Source organism: Ursus arctos, unplaced genomic scaffold (assembly GCF_023065955.2).
Source record: "Ursus arctos isolate Adak ecotype North America unplaced genomic scaffold, UrsArc2.0 scaffold_6, whole genome shotgun sequence".
In the NCBI taxonomy this organism is placed as follows: Eukaryota; Metazoa; Chordata; class Mammalia; order Carnivora; family Ursidae; genus Ursus; species Ursus arctos.
In genome coordinates, this window is record NW_026623078.1 from 39,191,351 (window position 1) to 39,211,548 (window position 20,198).

General features: G+C 39.1%; 1 long non-coding RNA gene across 2 annotated transcripts in view; it reads right to left on the reverse strand.

Moving 5' to 3' along the window:
- Positions 1–436: 436 nt before the first annotated feature.
- LOC113252995 (uncharacterized) overlaps positions 437–20,198 on the reverse strand; it is a 158,097-nt gene continuing 138,335 nt past the window's right edge. For both annotated transcript variants that reach the window (XR_008957755.1, XR_006409160.3), the window contains one exon: positions 437–1,195. This is a non-coding gene — a long non-coding RNA (uncharacterized LOC113252995). The remainder of the gene's footprint in view (positions 1,196–20,198) is intronic.

Sequence of the window (20,198 nt, forward strand, 5' to 3'; positions counted from 1 at the left end):
CATAAACTAATGAGTAAAATCCCTGGTGATACTTTTCCCCCTATGGTTGCACTGGCAGAGCACTCCTTCACTCTAAGGGATGAGGAACCCATGCAAGCCACAGATGAATCACCAAGAGGGAAAACGGCACACAGCTTGGCTCCCAATGATGAACAGTCATTTCCTGGTTGGGCTTGTGTGAGTACTTATTGATCTGTAGCAGGTCCAAGGATGCTGTTTCAACTCTCTTACTCTCATTCTCATTCTCTCCCTTTATTTCTAGTTTAGACACAAACTGTATATGCGACTTCACTTAAGGTGCTGATGAAGGTTGCCTTTCACACTTGATTCTAACCACTCATAGAAACACAGACCCAATGAATAAAACATGGCTTATCAAAAATCTATCAATAATCTCAATGTTATAGTTGTGAAAAATGTTTCTGACACAAAATTGTGTTAATTTCGAGATTTATTATCTTATCAATGTCATTAGTAAAGCTCATCCATCATATACAATGAACTAGATTAGGCATTCATTTCACTACATAATCAACAAAAGTTGACTCCTTACAAAAGTTTGGATAGCTATGAAATATTAAAGTTCCTCTTTCTCATATGTCCATAGAATTGTCATTTTTATGTTTTATATGTAATTTAAGTTGAGCAACAAGGTTTTTGTTTTTTTTCAATGAGCATTTACTGAACACCCATTGCATGTAGATCCTTACCTAATGAAAGAATACTAAAAGGCTACTCAAAGCAGAATTCAAGCTATAGCCTCAAGCAAAAGCAAAATAAGAAGGACTTTTTCCATTTGGTTTCTAGAAAAAGGGCTTCCCTTTCTATGCCTAAGAAGTAAAAGAGCTAAGGATATAAATGTTTGATAACCTGAAATAAATCTGTCAGGAAAGAATTCCAGCTGCAACCTTAAATTAAAACAGTAGCCAAAAAGGAGATGAACCAGTCTGAATCCTCACTCCTGAAAAACCCGGATTTATTACAGAAGACTTCACAACTGGGAAGGCCTCAGGATAGCTCAGTTAAATAACATTCAGCTCATTTTGGTTACCTCACAGGAATCCTGAATGACAGTTTTAGGCAGTGTTAGGGAACAATGAAATGCAATGTCTTGTAACTGCTTGGAAGATTCCACAGTGAGGCAAGTAATTCAAATACAGTAGTCTGTGAGGCCCAGATTGAGGAGTGGGTCTACCTGTGAAGCAAAATGATATATGAAGTGTTAATTTTCAGTGGATTAATAACAGGAATCAATGCACGAAATGTTCTGTTTTCCTTCTTTGCAACTGCCTCAGTACAAGCTATAAGCCTTCAATCAGCATATATTTGGGGAGCAGTGAGTGGTCTCTTTCTTTTGGTTATTTGTTCAAAGAAGCACCTTCTCTAGTCCACACATACCACCAATACACGTGTGAGAATGTAAAACTGAAAGATCTGAAAAGGCATGCATTTTCACAGAATCTGTACTAATATACGAAGTCAGGAGAGGAAGACAAATTCAACAGCAGGAATTCTGAAGAAGTGAGAGAACAAAGCAGCCTGTTCTTCTCCCTCTTCCACCCAACTCTCACCTTTCCCTGGGACAGTCCCCAGGGAGCTCTTCTTAAAAGTTCAGAAGTATCTGTGATCAGGAGAAAGTTATTCCATTCTTTACGCTTCTTGAAACATCTTCCTAAAGAGACTGATGCCAGCACAGCATTCTTCTTATTCAGAGAAAGCTGTAAATGTTAGCTGGGGGCATGAGTCAAATTATAGCCAAAGACAAACTCAGTGAGCAAAGGGAAGGGCTGCTTTTGTGTTTGAAGCTTCATAGAATCTTCCATGTTAGAAAGCTGCAGTAGATCATTCAGAAGCCTTAAAATGTGCATCACATATTACCCGTTACCACACAGTACAGACTGTGTGGACATTTGAAGCCACATGGAGACAGCAACAAGTAAGCCCGAGGGCATGGGCATGCCTCCTCTACTCCCTGCTCCCTGTCTCACCAAACATATCTAAGGCTGATCTGCACATTCTTTTATTTTTTTTTTAAGATTTTATTTATTTATTTGCCACAGAGAGAGAGAGAGAGAAAGAGCACAATCAGAAGGAAAAAGCAGGCTCCCCGCAGAGCAAGGAGCCCAATGGGGACGCGATTCCAGAACCCAGGGATCATGACCTGTGCCAAAGGCAAATGCTTAACCAACTAAGCCACTCAGGGATCCCTGATCTACACATGTCCTGCCTTGAATACAACTGGCTTGTATACAACTCTGAGGAGGAGAATGGGAGAGAAATCCTATTTGTGAGACATTTGTGAGACCAGCTGAATTAAATAATAATATTTAAATATGGCAGAAATATCTCTGGACTGTGCTGAGTATCTAAGAATTGAAAATTAGTTTCCAGCTGCTAAGAAAAAATATGAGCTCAAGGACAACAAAAAATATGTCCAGTTATAAAATAAAATTCTACTCTTCACCTCTACGATATATAGTCTGTCAAAACCACAAACATTATGATAGTAAAATCTAATTTGTCCACTTTGTATACGAGAATCTTAAATGAAGTAAACATCAGATAAGATTCAATCAGTCCAGTCTCTGATATAGAAAGTACTTGCAAGGGTTATTTTAGGCCAGATTTCTTGAAACTATCAAATGATTTGGTAAGAAAGTAAAAAAATTAAATGAAATGAAAATTATTCTTCCATACAATACAGATGTTTCAACTTAATTGTAAGTAACAACTTAAAAATACTATGTAACATAGTTAACATAGTTCTAATATTAATTTCTAAAGATTTCTATGCTTAATTATTTGTTAAAATAATCTGTATTCAAATATTCATTCATTCTATTCGTTATTTCATTCAATGTATTATTATGAAGCACCAAGAATATCAGGCACTGATGCTATAGAGTGTCTTTGCCTACAAGGACCCTATGGACTAATAGGGAGATAGATACGTACACACATATGCAGTAATGTAATGATTCAATAGTGAATGAGATATAGTGGTAGTACAAGCTCAGCTTGGCTTGGGAGAGTTAGAGAAGACTAGCCAGGCAGAAAAGGGTAGCCTGGAGCCATGGTAATGACCTTAGGTCAAGAAAGGAACAAATTGTACCAGCTGGTGATTAAAATATGTTGTTTAAAATCTGGAAGTCCTTGAGGCAATCTGTCTTAGTTTGTCCACATTGTTGAAAATGAATAGACTTCCAGGGCGCCTGGTTGGCTCAGTCGGTTAGTGTCTGACTTTGGCTCAAGTCATAATTTAAATGTACTGGAATCGAGCCCCATGTTGGGGGTCTTTTTTTAAACAAGAAAAGAAAATGAATAGACTTCTGCTTCTAGCCAAGTTTGAGTTAACAGGGGTTGGAACTAAAAATCTGACAAAATATATGAAACAACAGCTTTCAAGCCATTGGACATGGCTAAATGAAGGACAGTTAATTCCCAAGACATAAAAAACAAATGAGGTGAGTCCTACAAATGCCTCAGCTTACTGTCTGGAGCTAGTTTCTAGGTGGTGGCAGTTGGGTGGAACTCAGGCAAAACCCTGAGTTAGTCTTCTTGAATTGAAGACATAGATCTAGGAGTTCAAGGAAGCCAAGATGACCATTGTTTACAGAGCAGTGTACAGAACAAGCAAGAGCTGCACAGAGAGAAAGCTCCAGAGATCATCACAGTTCTCCCTCGAGCACTGAGTTGAGGGCTGATCAGCACTTATATATAACAGAACTACCTGAGTTTGAAGAAGGACCACCCACAAAGGGAAGAGTGCCTGGAAATCTCATAGTGCCAGGAATAGTACCAATACCCAACAGTCACAGTGGAAAACTTCATAATTCACTTGATGTTGGTTACAGTATTTAAAAAAAGGATCTTGCTCAATTGTGAGGAAGATTTAGCCTTAGACTAAATGCTGCTTCGGTGCCAACTAAAAAGTTTAAAACAAGATCCAAAAAACCAAACTATTTTCTGGTACTGAAACAATCATCAGACCTATAAAATATAGATGACATGACCTATAATGAAGAGAAAAAGAAATCAAACAAAACTAAACCAAAAATGATACAGGTAATAGAATTTGTAGACAGGACATCATAAGTTATTATACTGTATTCCTTAAGTTCAAGAAACTAGAAGAAATTTGTATGTGCCAACGAGAGACGTGGGAAATATTTTTAAATATCCAAATCAAACTTTTATAAATGAAAAAATACAATGTGCGAGATGAAAAATATACTGAATAGGATTAACAGCAAATGAGGCAGGACAGAGAAAAGATTAGTGAATTTGAATACATAGTAATGGAAACTATACAACAATTCATATATTATTTAAAAAGATATATTAATAGTTTGCACCTGGTGTAAGCAGTTATGAGGTCTGGTTTTAGCTACAAGACCAGTGGCTTTAACTACATGACCATTGGTTTGTAAAAGACCCCACAGTAAACTTGTGCCTTGCTATCCCTGAAACCAAGATGTCTTGCACTCCCTTGGTGGCTCACGATCTGGAGATGAAGGACATCTTGTGCAAAGAAAGAGCCCTGTGAACTGTACCTAGAATTTCACACCTCTCTGATACTTATCTGTGTTATATTTCTCCTCCTGTGACATACCCTTTATCTTTATTAGAGTCTTGTGTGAATATACCCTCTGTAGCTTTGTGTTCAATTATATGACACTGTACAACTGAAGGAAAATACACAGTTTTTTGAGAAAGGAGAAGTAGATTATGGTTAATAATATGATGATTTAAGGTGGGGTGAAGGAAAGGTAGAAACAGGTTCTGGATTCTGTGTGGAAACAGAATGAAATTTAAGAGAGGCAACACAGTGAGGCAGATAAGAACACAGACCATAGCATCAGAACTCCTCTGTCCATTTCCTAGATGTGTGAAATTGAGCAAGTTACTTGACCTTCCTATACCTTAATTTCCTCATCAGTAGCTGGCAAATATGGCAAATAGTAAACACTATATGAATGTGTGTTATTTATTTGATTTTGTTTCTATCCATAGGCTCTTTGAGGTCTGAAAAATATCCCTATTTTATTAATTTTACTAGTTAATATTATTCTTAAGATTTGGATTAGATATTCATTCCAAAAACCAAAAGACAACATAAGAAAATGATAACAAGAAAGATTGTATGTCACAGTGAATCAAGTATCTTCAAATACTTGACTCCCATACAGTTATTTTCTCACCAATAAAAATTAATTTTTAAAAAGCCATTTTTGTCAACAAGCCTATACAGAATTGATATATGCTTCAATAAATTAAATCCTTATTTTTATCTTAAATAATAAAAAAGCAAATGTATTTAGAATAGAGTTATAAGAGATATTCTGGAATGAATAAAGAAAAAAATGAACAATTCACTGGGGAGAACAATACCCTAGAAGGGTGAAATAAATCTCTCCTTTTAAATCACTAAATAGACTTAGAATCATTGACTGTATCTTGGAGGACTGCAGAAGGAAAGAAAAGAGACAGAATAATTTATATCACTTTATTAGCCCAGAGTTTTTGAATATTAATAAGTCATTGCTACCTGCTTCACTAGCTCAAGTATTATCTATGTACATCAAGTTGTTAATAAGCTCACAGTAAATTAGATACTATTTCTTAATTTCAACTGTAAGGATGTCAATAGACTTTGCATTTTAAAATACTCTGCCTTCAAAACACATTTTGAAAGTGGAAAATGGTAATTATAGTTAATAAAAACATTATTTATTAGGGAGCTTATATGGAAGGAATGACAGAATGAGTCACCTTTATCAAGAACTGTGAAAGGTTTCAAGTTTTACTCTAATAAGTTAGCTTGTTACTATTTTATTGTTACTGACAGTAGACAGAAGACTCCCGGGTCAAGGACAATGGACTTTATTATTTATAGCAGAACAAGCACTGTGAGCTTTATGTTTATGTTTGTCACTTCCCTTTGTCCCTAAGTTCAAACAATAAGTAGGGGCCCAGGTGATGCTGCACATAGTCACTTGTGTCACAGCTGAGGAACTGTAAGCTTGCGGAACCCAAATCCTTTGTAGGGTTTGCAAGAAAACCCACTCTTTGCCCTTAAGAGAGCCATCTTGATTTTACTGGAAAGAAAGAAAGTCCACTCTCTGCTCTGGAAATTTGAGACACTATATCTTCCAAGGCCATTCACATAAAAACATCCCTAGAAAGGTAGTTCAGAACACAGGCTATCAGTACCTCTGCTTGCAAGACATCCATAAATGAAAGAGACCCAAGAAAAATTTTCTCCCAACAGTCTTTTAGGGTATTTTAATATCTTCCTAATTCTCCACCTTTCCTTTTCTCCAATTAATTAAGTGTATTCGTTGGACCGCAAATAAGGTAACATAAATTCCAAGTGGGAAAGAAGCAGAACTGGCCCTTCACATTCTTTTGTCACCATCATGTCCTCTCTTCCCTGCCTCTATGTGCCACATCTGGTTAGTTCTCCTACTGCAATTGGCCATTCACTGACAGACACATAGTCAAAGCTCTGGGTGCTTCAATCTTCCATCAACTACAGTTTTGGTTAGGGCAGTGGCAAAAGGTGATAAAGGCCAGGAAGGTAATGGTGACATCCATGGAGGGGCTGATGGGTAGAGAATGCACGTGGCACTGAGGAGATGGTAACCAAATTAATGAAAGCCACATGATGACAACTGAAGAAATGGCACTGAACAAGATGATGGACAAATTATTAGCCTTAATGGAACTCCAAGATAATAAATAAGGTAACAGTTAAAAATCCACTGTGATGTCAGGCTCTGTTCTGGTGCTGGAAACACAAGAGTGAACTGTTTCATGGAGCCGACATTTTAAAGGACAAGAAACAACAGATGTAAGTAAAATGCAGTGTATCATATGATGTGCCCCATATGCTGGTGACTTTCATTCCTTCTATGATGACAAAAACTCTCCCCTTCTGCAGAAGAGTGTGCTTGACTTTGATTCACTCGATATTCTCTGAACAGAGAAAAATCAGGAGGTACAGCATAACTGGAGATGAACCCTTGAGGACATCAAGTGCAATCTCCTATTTAACACAAAAATCTCCTCTACAACACTTTCAAATGGTCATTTAGTCTTGCTAAAAGAGTTTCAATGACAGAGACAGCGCTATAACAAATCTCTAAAAAATATCTTCATTTGGCTTTATTTTAGACATTTGTGGTCATCTGTCTGTAGGACAGATTCCTAGCAGTGGAACTACTGAGTCAAGGGACAGGCACATTTCACATGTTGAGAGCTAATATTGAATTGTGCATCTGCATTCACACAAAAACATATGCGTGACAATCACAGTCACAGAAACAGAGATTATAACTCAAACTCAGAAAGAATAGTCTAATAGTTCAACTAATTCCACACAGATCAATTTAATTTGGTTTAGATAAGGCCTTAAAAGGAGGTTAAAGAATTTCTGGTAATAGCTCTAACATGTGAAGAGCTTAGTAGTCATCAATTTTTACAACAGAAAAACAGCTACTGCAAACTTCTTTTCTTAGGCTCATCAGAGAATTCAGGTCATGGGGCAAACCACCACCCCAAAACTTGGAGAGAGGCAGATACTGAGAATCATAGCCAAGACAAGTTTGGAACAGAACCCGCTGGATCCATAAACTGGTAGGAATACTTGTTTGGTTACTTTGACTAATTGCTGGGATCTGAGCGTAGAATAGCATGACAGTGAGAAACTCCTAGGGACCCAGTTTTAGCAGTCTTCACTCTTTCATGACTTCTATCTTTAGGAAACCCACTAGGTTTCAAGGTGAAGATCTGAGATAACTCCCCTTGTGTTTTGGTCAGAGAGACAAGAAAATAACCATTTCAAAATATGCCCAAAACAGTCTCCATAACAAAGACCTGTTCCCCAAAGAAAATGACTACCAGAGCGTTATCTATATAAAAGGGCAATTATGCAATTCAGCTTCTTCTACACTTTCTGTCACACTTAAAAGGAGGGAAGATGGCTAAGAAACATGGCTGACGTGAGTCCAAAGATTCAGCCCACCAAAAGACTGAGAATTAATCATAAGATAAGAGAATGATTCTCCTCCCACATATCTTAAAACCACATCAACAAACCTTCAGTATAATAACAGAGGATTACAACTGAAAGAGTTGTAAGACAGACTCTAGTTAAGGAGTTCTTAGAGATTTCCAGGGAAGATGGCAGAGTAGAAAGATCCTAAGCTCTCCTAGTCCCATGGGTACAACTAAATAACACCCATATTGGTGTAAATAACCCAAAAAATGACCCAAAGTCTGTCAGAACAGACTCTCCACAGATAAATGTAGAGAAGAGGCCACATCAAAGAGGATAAGAAAGGTGGAGATATAGTCAGGAGCCAAACTGACCTGCTGGACTGTTTGCAGGAGGGAGGGATGCTGTGTATGTGGAGAGGGGAGAGGACCAGACCCCCATACCTGCTACCTCAGGCACAGGGGACCCACATTGGGAAGATGAATCCCCATAAAATTAGGCTTTGAAAACCAGAGAGGCCTAATTTCACTGGTTCTTACAATCAGTGGGGCTTAACACCTGGAACTTTAAAAATCAGCAGGTATGGTTCTGAGAGAGCTCGAGGGTGAGAGGAAACTGAGTCCCATCCTTAAGTAGACAGCACAACAAACAGCCCCAAGGAGTTACAGCATAGGGGCAGGAGTTTGAAAAAAAGCCTGGGGTATACAGGAAGGAAATTTATTTACTAGTCTCAAAGGGTGTGCTGGAAGGTCAGGAATCTTTAGGAAACCTCTCCAGGAACAACAAAGCTGGCAGGCACAATCTCCCTCCCTACCGCCCATCCCAGACACATAGACAGCTGCTAGAACCAGCATAGTACCAACACTCTTCACCTAACTTGCTGACATCACACCCTGCTCCCATGTTCTCTTATAGACACTCCTCCTCCAGCCAGGCCTTAGCTCTAGGTCTCCTCTCACGGTACACCCTCCCAAGCCTTGCTCATACCACATGTCCTGCCCCTGTGTTATCCTGCAGATCCACCCCCTCCAATGTGCCCTTGGCCAGAGCCCATCCAAAGTGGTACCACAAGCCTGGCAGTGTGCAAGCAGTCCCAACAGGGGCTAGTACCACCACAAAGTGACTCTCGCCCTGGGGAGAAGGGGAGATAACCACACATACCCAGTCTGACTGCAACCCAGCAGTGGGCTGAGAGCAGATATCTGGTCTAACTGCAGGCCCTATGCATCAACAAAGCTTCTCAGGGGACAACACAGGGAAAGTGCCTTACAGTTTGGTGCTACCACATCCCTGAAAAATGCCTGGTCTGACTAAACTCAAGCCCAAGGCACCCCCAGACTCACCCATTAACAACACAGGGACCAAAAACTGTCCACAACGGGCAACGAGAGCCATTGCAGACAAATGGTCTGAAGCAAAAAGTGGCTCAACCACAACAGTAAGGCACACACAATACACATAGGAGATACTTTCAAGAGAAGAGACTTTCCTAACACATAGAAATAGACAGACACAGACAAAATGAGAAGACAGAGGAATATGTTGCAAATGAAAGACCAGGGAAAAATCATATCAAGAAAGCTGAATGAAACAGAGATAAATAATATGCTTGACAGAGAATTTAAAGTAATGGTAATAAAGATACTCACTGGACTTGAGAAAAGAGTGGAGACCCTCAGTGAGACCCATAACAAAGAGATAGAAAATGTAAAAAGGAACCAATTAGAAATGAAGAACTCAATAACTGAAGTTTAAAATACACTAGTTAGAATAAATAGGACATTAGAGAAAGCAGAATGCATCCATGACCTGGAGGAAAGAGTAATGGAAAGCAATCAAGTTAAACAGGTGAGAGGAAAAAAAAATTATACAAAATGAAAACAGACTTAGGGGACTCAGTGACACCATCGAGCATAATAACATTCACATTATAAGGATCCCAGAAGGAGAAGAGAGAGGAATGGGGGTGTAAAATTTATTTGAAGAAATAATAGCTGAAAACTTCTCAAATCTGGGAAAGGAAACAGAAAGCCAGATCCAGGAGGTACAGAGAGCCTGCAACAAAATCAACCTAAGGGAGTCCACACCAAGATACATAGTAATTAAAATGGCAAAGAGTAGTGATAAAGAAAGAATTTTTAGACATCAAGAGAAAGGGAAATAGTTATACACAAGGAAACCCCACAAGGCTATCAGCTGATTTTTTCCACAGAAGCTTAGCAAGCCAGAAGGAAGTGGCATGATATATTCAAAGTGTTGAAAGAAAAAAACCTGCAACCAAGAATACTCTATCCAGTAAGGTTATCATTCAGAATAGAAGGGGAGATAAAGAGTTTCTAAGGCAAACAAAAGTTAAAGGAATTCATAACCACTAAACCAGCCCTGCAAGAAATGTTAAAGGAAATTTTTGAGTAGAAAGGAAAGGCCATAAGCAGGAGTAAGAAAAGTAAAAAGCACAAAAGCGGTAAAATTAAGTATATCTATAAAAATCAGTCAAGACACTCACAAAATAAAAGGATATAAAGTATGACACCATATACCTAAAACATGGCAGGGAAAGGAGGAAAGAATGGGTTCAAACTTAAGTGGCCATCAACTTAATATAGACTGCTATATGCATGAGATATTACACATAAACCTAGGTAACCACAAGCCAAAAGCCAGTAATGGATATGCAACAAATAAAGAGAAAGGATCCAAGTATATCACTTAAGAAAGTCAGCAAACCATGACAGGAAAGAGCAAGAGATGAAAAGGACAGAGAAGAACTATAAAAACAACCATAAAACAAGTAACAGAATGGCAATAAGTACATACCTATCAATAATTACTTTGAATGTAAACAGATTAAATGCTCCAGTCAAAAGATGTAGGATGACAGAATGGATAAAAAAGCAACACTCACTATATGCTGCCTACAAGACACTCACTTCAGACCTAAAGACATAAACAGATTGAAATGAAGGGATGGAAAAGCATTTATCATGCAATGAAAGTGAAAAGAAAGCTGGGATAGCAATACTTACATCAGACAAAATATGCTTTAAAACAAAGATTGTAACAGACAAAGGACACTATATAATCATAAAGGGAACAATGTAAAAAGAAGATAAAACAATTGTAAATACTTATACACACAGTATGGGAGTACCCAAATACACAAAGCAGCTAATAACAAATATAAAGGAAGTAATCAGTAGTAATGCAATGATAGTTGGGGACTTTACCACCTCACTTACATTAGAGGATAGATCATCCAAATGGAAAATCAACAAGGAAATAGTGGTTTTGAAGACACATTGAACTAGAATGATCTAATAGATATATTCATCAGAACATTCGTTCAGAACATTCCCTCCTAAAACAGCAGAATGCTCATTCTTTTCAAGTGCACATAGAACATCCACCAGAACAGATCACACCTTAGTCCACAAAATAAGTCTCGACAAATTTAAAAAGACTGAAGTCATGCCCTGCATCTTTTCTGATCACAACACCATGAAACTAGAAACCAACCTCAAGAAAAAGTCTGCAAAGAATGCAAATACATGAAGGTTAAATAGCATGCTAATAAACAATGAGTGGGTCAACCAAGAAATCAGAGAGAAATTTAAAAATACATGGAAACAAATGGGGGCACCTGGGTGGCACAGCGGTTGAGCGTCTGCCTTCGGCTCAGGGCGTGATCCTGGCGTTACGGGATCGAGCCCCACATCAGGCTCTTCTGCTATGAGCCTGCTTCTTTCTCTCCCACTCCCCCTCCTTGTGTTCCCTCTCTCGCTGGCTGTCTCTATCTCTGTCAAATAAATAAATAAAATCTTTAAAAAAAAAAATACATGGAAACAAATGAAAATGAAAATGCAATAGTCCCAAATCTTTGGGATGCAGCAAAAGCTGCAGTGAAGTTTATAGCAACACAGGCCTACCTCAAGAAGCAAAAAAAATCTCAAATACACAACCTAACCTTACAACTTAAGGAGCTAGAAAAAGAATAAAGAATGCTAAAATTTGTATGGAACCACAAAAGACCCTGAATAGTCAAAACAATCTTCAAAAAGAAGAACAAAACTGAGGTATAGCAACTCCAGATTTTAAGATACATTACACAGTTGTAGTTATCAAAATCGTATGGTCCTGGCACAAAAATAGACACATAGATCAATGGAACAGAATACAGAGCCCAAAAATAAACCCATGATTAATTAATCAGTTAATCTTCAACAAAAAACACACACACATGAATATGCAATGGGAAAAAGAGAGTGTCTTCAACAAATGGTGCTGGGAAAACTGGATAGCTTCATGCAAAAGAATGAAACTGGACCACTTCATCATACCATACACAAAAATAACTCAAAATTGATTAAAGACCTAGATGTAAGACCTGAAGCCATAAAAATTCTAGAAGAGAGCACAGGCAGTAAATTCTCTGATGTTAGCCATAGCAATATTTTTCTAGGTAAGTCTCCTGAGGCAAGGGAAACAAAAGCAAAATAAGCTCTTGGGACTACATCAAAATAAAAAGCTTCTGCATAGAAAAGGAAACCATCAACAATACTAAAAGACAATCTACTGAATGGGAGAAGATATTTGCAAATGAGATATTTGATAAAGTGTTAGTATCCAAAATATATGAAGAGCTTATATAACTCAACACCAAAAAAAAAAAAAGAAATCTAATTTAAAAATAGGCAGAAGTCATAAACAGAAATTTCTCCAAGAAGACATACTGTTGGCCAACAAATACATGAAAAGATGCTCAAATCACTAATCATCAGGGAAATGCAAATCAAAAACACAATGAGATATCACCTCACACCTCTCAGAATGGCTAAAATAAAAAACTCAAGAAAGAATAAGTATTGGCAAGGATGTGGAAAAAAGGGAATTCTCATGCACTGTTGGTGGAAATGGAAACTGGTGCCACCACTGTGGAAAACAGTATGGAAGTTCCTCAAAAAATTAAAAATAAATTAAAAATAGAACTACCATAAGATCCAGTAATCACACTACTAGGTATTTGTCCAAAGAATATGGAAACACTAGTTTGAAAGGACATATGCACCCCTATGTTTATTGCAGCATTATTTATAACAGCCACATTACGGAAGCAGCCCAAGTGTCCATCAATAGATGAATGGATAAAGAAGATATATATGTGTGTGTGTGTGTGTGTGTGTGTGTGTGTGTGTGTGTGTGTATAACATCTTCTGCTGCGACACCACCCGCGGAGCCGCGGTGTGATTCGGGAGAAGGATGAGGCACAGACAGGTTAGCTGCGACGGAAAGCGTGGGTGCAGGGGACGACAACAAGGCGTGCCACCGCCAAGAGTGTGATCCCCCGGAACAGCTGCAACCTTGCGTATTTATTGGCAATAAACAATCAAAGACAATCAAGGGGAGTCTTGTGATCTGTAGCACATCCTAGTGAATAGTAGTACATCATGGGGAAGGTCATGGGAGTAGATGATGTAACGTTAAGCAAGTGACGCCTGTTCTTAAACATGTTTCTCTGGACCCCGTGGGCTATTGTCAAGAGCAATCAAGTTTCCGTTGGGGCAGCATTCTGCCCTTTAGTGGACCAGGCGTTCCTGGCCACTCATTATCTGAGGGGGTTTCAGGAAGGGCAGCATTCCACCCTGAGGAAGCCAGGCATTTCCAACTGCTAAAAATTTGCCACCAGTAGACTTAGTCGGTAAGAAATGTTAAAGAAGTTCTTCCCCAAAAAAAGGAAAATAATGAGTGTCAGAAACTCTAACCTATAGAAAGAAAGGAAGAGAATTAGAGAAGGAATAAAGGTAAAATGTTTTCTATCTTTTTCTTAATTGATCAAAGAGATAACTGTTCAAAATAATAGTAACAACATACTGGGTAATTATCACATATGGATAAATGAAATAAATAATAACAATGTTAAAAGGGGTGGGGAAGGGAGGGACACCTGGATGACTCAGTGGATTAAATGACTGACTCTCGATTTTGGCTCAGGTCATGATCTCAGGGTTGGGCTCCATGCTCAGCAGGGAGTCTGCTTGAGATTCTCTCTCCTGCTCCCTCTGCATTTATCCCAGTGGAGGAATATGGTCATTGCACAGCCTCTTTGGACCATGTAATTCAGTAATGTACCTTCACTGCTCATAACTCTTGTATCAGTATAGTTTAGCCTCTTCTTTGAGATTTCCCTTATCTCAAAATATCATTTATACCTTGTATATTTTCTACTCTGTGCAAAAACTTTCATTGACTTTAGAAGGCTAGAACCAATGTTCGAACTCCTTAGTCTGGTATCCATGGTTTTCTGTTGTAATTTTATAAAAGTGTATAATCCATAGGTCTTTTTTTTAAAGATTTTATTTATTTGAGAGAGAGAAAGAGCCCCTATAGTCTATTTCTTCTCAGAGATACTATTTGCTGATTCTGTCCCTGTTTGAGCTGCTTTTTGTTTTAATTAGATAAATCATAAGACTTTCATGTTCATCAGCTTTGTGATGTATACAAAATAATAATTTAGTGATTATTGTGTTGAGAGATGACCACTTGGGACCTGGGAGCTCAAGGAAAGCTGGAGTGACTTCTCAGTCCATGGTGTTTTGGATGATGTGGCATTAATTAGTTGGTCAGATTTAGAGAATTCATATAAAGACCTATGGATAGGGTGCCTGGGTGGCTCAGTTGGTTAAGCATCTGACTTTGGCTGAGGTCATGATCTCAGGGTCCTGGGATGGAGCCCCGCATTGTGCTCTCCATTCAGCAGGTGGTCTGCTTGTCCCCCTCCTCAGCTCATGCTCTCTCTGTCTCTCTCTCTCAAATAAATAAATAATAAAATAAAATGCTTTTAAGAAAAAAAAATAGACTATAAATAGATATTAGGGCTTAGAAAACATGTTTTTAAAAATCTGTTTCTGAGTTAGGATGGCGGAGGAGTAGGGGTCCCCTTTGTCAGCTTTTTCAGCTGGTCCTCTGAATCAAGTTGGATAGGTACCATCCTGAACACCCACAGAATCAGCCTGAGATGTAGGAAGATACACCTGGACCTATACAAATGAACATCTCCAGCACTGAGTATTGAGGTACGAAGCAGGGAGCCGTGAATCCACGCACAGATATCGGAAGATAAATGGAAGGCGGGGGGAGCCTCCGCGTTCCGACGCCAGGAAGCAGTTGTTACCTGCACTGGGGAGCGAGTGGACTCACAGACAGGCACCCGCGAGAGAGCAGACTGAGACCATAAGCCCAGAAACGCGAGCAACCAGTCTGAAAACTGGCGCTCCGGAGTGCGCGCGAACCACACTGAAACGGAGCTCTGAGCGCGGGGATGGCTGGCGGCTGGAAGTGTTAAAAACACAAAGGACAGAGATGTGCTGGCCCTGGAAGTGAGGGCTGGGACGCCGGCTGCAGGCCGCACATCCAAGGACGCTGCAGGGTTTAGAGCACCAACAGAAACAGAGTTAAAGAGGCCAGAAGAGCTCAGTGGAAAGCGGACTGCGATCTCTCTGTTCTGAGACAGAGGTTAGGATTCGGACACTGCTGCTGACTTTCAGAAGAGGCACAGCAAACTGCCAGGGAAAGGTGCCAGAGAACAAAAGCCCGGAAATACTGGCTCACATTGTGCCCATCCCCATCCCCCCTCATAGGGGACAGGGAGACTCTACCCAAACAGGGTTGCCTGAGTATCAGCGCGGCAGGCCCCTCCCCCAGAAGGCAGGCTTAAAAATCAAGAAGCCCACATCCCTAAGGTCCCTATAAAACAAGAGCACACTGCCTGGGTCCAGGTCAATAATTTGGGCTCTGGACAATCCCACAACCTCTCCTCATCAGAATGATGAAAAGGAGAAATCCCCCCAGCAAAGAAAAGACAATGAGTCTGTGGCCTCTGCCACAGAACTGATGGATATGGATATAACCAAATTATCAGAAATGGAGTTCAGTGTAACAATGGTCAACATGATATGTAGACTTGAAAAAAATATTAACGAGAATATAGAACCTTTAAGGATGGAAATGAGAGTGAATCTGGCAGAAATTAAAAATGCTATGAATCAAATGCCATCAAAACTAGATGCTCTGACGGCCAGGGTGAATGAGGCAGAAGAACAAATTAGCGAACTGGAGGATGGGATGGTAGAAGAGAAAGCTAAAACAGAAACGTGGCTCAAAAAAATCCAATCTTAAGAATGTAGTTTACGGGAGATTACTGATTCAAGGAAATGTTCCAATGTCAGAATCATCGGCATCCCTGGGGGGGGGGGGGGGAGAAAAACAGAGGTCTAAAAGAGATATTTGAACAAATTGTAGCTGAAAACTTCCCTAATCTAGCAAAGAAAACAAGCATTCGTGTCCAAGAGGCAGAGAGGACCCCTCCCAAATTCAACCACGACAAACTACGCCACGTCACGTCATAGTGCATTTCGCAAATATTAGAGCCAAGGATACAGTACTGAAAGCAGCCAGGGCAAAGAAATTTCTCACGTACCAAGGCAAAAGTATCAGGATTACGTCAGACCTGTCTACACAGACCTAGAATGAGAGAAACAGTGGGGGGGGGGGGGGCATTTTTAAAGCTCTTTCAGAGAAAAACATGCACCCAAGGATCCTTTATCCAGCAAGGCTGTCATTCAGAATTGATGGAGAGATAAGGACCTTCCAGAATCACCAGTCACTGACCAATTTCATAACCATGAAACCACAGGAGATCTTAAGGGGGGTTCTATAAAAGTAAAAAGGCCCCATGAGTGATACAGAACAGAAAGTTACAATCTATAGAAACAAAGACTTTATAGGCAACATGACATCATTAAAATCATATCTCTCAATAATCAATCTCAATGTGAATGGCCTAAATGCTCCCATAAAATGAAACAGAGTTGCAGATTGGATAAAAATACATGACCCATCCATGTGCTGTCTACAAGAGACTCATTTTGAACGTAAAGATACATCCAGACTGAAAGTAAAGGGATGGAAAACCATTTTTCATGCCAATGGACCTAAAAGAAAGCTGGGGTAGCAATTCTCATATCAGACAGGTTGGATTTTAAACTAAAGACTGTAGTTAGAGATACAGAAGGAAACTATATTTTATCCAAGTGGCTATGACAATTATAAATATCTATGCCCCCAACAGGGGAGCAGCAAGATACACAAGCCAACTCTTAATGAGAATAAAGAGACATATAGATAAAAATATGTTAATAGTAGGGGATCTCAACACTCCACTACCAGCAATAGATAGATCACCTAAGCAGAAAATCAACAAAGAAACAAGAGCTTTGAATGCCATTATAACAGATGTACCTCATAGATATATATAGAACACTACACCCCAGAACAAAAGAATACTCATTCTATTCGAATGCACATGAAACAGTCTCCAGAATAGATCATGTGCTGGGTCACAAAACAGGTCTCAACTGATACCAAAAGACTGAAATTATTCCCTGCATATTCTCAGACCACAATGCTTTGAAATTGGAACTCAGTCACAGGAAAAATTTGGAAGAAACTCAAACACTTGGAAACTAAGAACCATCCTGCTCAAGAATGATTCGATAAACCAGGAAATCAAAAATCAATTTAAACAATTTATGGAGACCAACGAGAATGAAAACACGATAGTCCAAAACCTATGGGACACTGCAAAAGCAGTCCTAAGGGGAAAATACATAGCCATCCAAGCCTCACTCAAAAGAATAGAAAAATTTTCAATGCAATTTTTATATTCTCACCTCAAGAAGCTGGAACAGCAACAGAAAAACAGGCCTAATCCACACACGAGACAGCAGTTGACCAAGATTAGAGCAGAGATCAATGAATTAGAAACCAGGAGCACAGTAGAGCAGATCAACAGAACTAGAAGCTGGTTGTTTGAAAGAATAAATAAAATAGATAAGCCACTGGCGAGAATTATCCAAAAGAATAGAGAAAGGATCCAAATTAATAAAATTATGAATGAAAAGGGAGAGGTCACAACCAACACCAATGAAATAGGAAGGATCATAAGAAACTTTTATCAACAGCTTTATGCCAATAAATTAAGCAACCTGGAAGAGATGGATGCCTTCCTGGAAACCCATAAACTACCAAGACTGAAACAGAAAGAAATTGATTTTTTAAACAGACCAATTAATTATGAAGAGATTGAAGCAGTGATTAAAAACCTTCCGAAAAACAAAACTCCAGGGCCTAATGGATTCCCCGGGGAATTCTACCAAACATTCAAAGAAGAAATAATACCTATTCTCCTGAAGCTGTTTCAAAAAATAGAAACAGAAGGAAAACTACCAAAGTCATTCTATGAGGCCAGTATTACCTTGATCCCCAAACTAGGCAAAGACCCCATCAAGAAGGAGAATTACAGACCGATATCCCTGATGAATATGGATGCCAAAATTCTCAACAAGATCCTAGCTAATAGGATTCAACAGTATATTAAAAGGATTATCCATCATGACCACGTGGGATTCATCCCTGGGATGCAAGGGTGGTTCAACATTCGCAAATCTATCAGTGTGATAGATCATATCAACAAGAAAAGAGTCAAGAACCATATGATCCTCTCAACTGATGCAGAAAAAGCATTTGACAAAATACAGCATCCTTTCCTGATTAAGCCCTTCAGAGTGTAGGGATAGAGGGTACATTCCTCAATCTCGTAAAAACCATCTACGAAAAGCCTACAGCAAATATCATTCTCAATGGGGAAAAGCTGGAAGCCTTTCCCTTAAGATCAGGAACACGACAAGGATGCCCACTCTCGCCATTATTATTCAACATAGTACTAGAAGTCCTTGCAACAGCAATCAGACAACAAAAAGGGATAAAAGGTATCCAAATCGGCAAAGAGAAGTCAAATTGTCTCTCTTCACAGATGACATGATACTCTATATGGAAAACCCAAAAGAATCCACCCCAAACTATTAGAAGTGATAGAGCAATTCAGTAATGTGGCGGGATACAAAATCAATGCTCAGAAATCAGTTGCATTTCTATACACGAACAATGAGACTGAAGAAAGAGAAATTAGGGAATCCATTCCATTTACAATAGCACCAAAAACCATACGTTATCTCGGAATTAACTTAACCAGAGACATAAAGGATCTATATTCTAGAAACTACAGATCACTCTTGAAAGACATTGAAGAAGACACAAAAAGATGGAAAAATATTCCATGCTCATGGATTGGAAGAATTAACATAGTTAAAATGTCTATGCTACCCAGAGCAATCTACACTTTCAATGCTATCCCGATCAAAATACCAATGACATTTTTCAAAGAACTGGAACAAACAGCCCTTAAATTTGTGTGGAACCAGAAAAGGTCTCAAATCGCAAAGGAAATGTTGAAAAGGAAAAACAAAACTGGGAGCATCACATTGCCGGATCTCAAGCTGTACTACTAGGCTGTGATCACAAAGACAGCATGGTACTGGCACAAAAACAGACACATAGACCAATGGAACAGAATAGAGAGCCAGAAATGGACCCTGGGCTCTTTGGACAACTAATCTTTGATAAAGCAGGAAAAAACATCCAGTGGATAAATAGACAGTCTCTTCAATAAATGGTGCTGGGAAAATTGGACAGCTACGTGCAAAAGAATGAAACTTGACCACTCTCTCACACCATACACAAAGATAAACTCCAAATGGATGAAAGACCTCGATGTGAGACAGGAATCCATCAAAATCCTAGAGGAGAACATAGGCAGCAACCTCTACGACATCGGCCACAGCGACATTTTTCATGACACATCTCCAAAGGCAAGAGAAACAAAAGAAAAAATGAACTTGTGGGACTTCATCAAGATAAAAAGCTTCTGCACAGCCAAGGAAACTGTCAAAAAAACTAAGAGGCAGCCCACGGAATGGGAGAAGATATTTGCAAATGACACTACAGATAAAAGATTAGTATCCAAGATCTACAAAGAAATTCTCAAACTCAATACAGAAGAAACAAATAAACAAATCATAAAACGGGCAGAAGATATGAACAGACACTTTTCCAATGAAGACATAACGAATGGCTAATAGACACATGAAAAAATGTTCAAAATCATTAGCCATCAGGGAAATTCAAATCAAAACCACACTGAGATACCACCTTAGGCCAGTTAGAATGGTAAAAATTGACAAGGTAGGAAACAACAATTGTTGGAGAGGATGTGGAGAAAGGGGATCCCTCCTACATTATGGTGGGA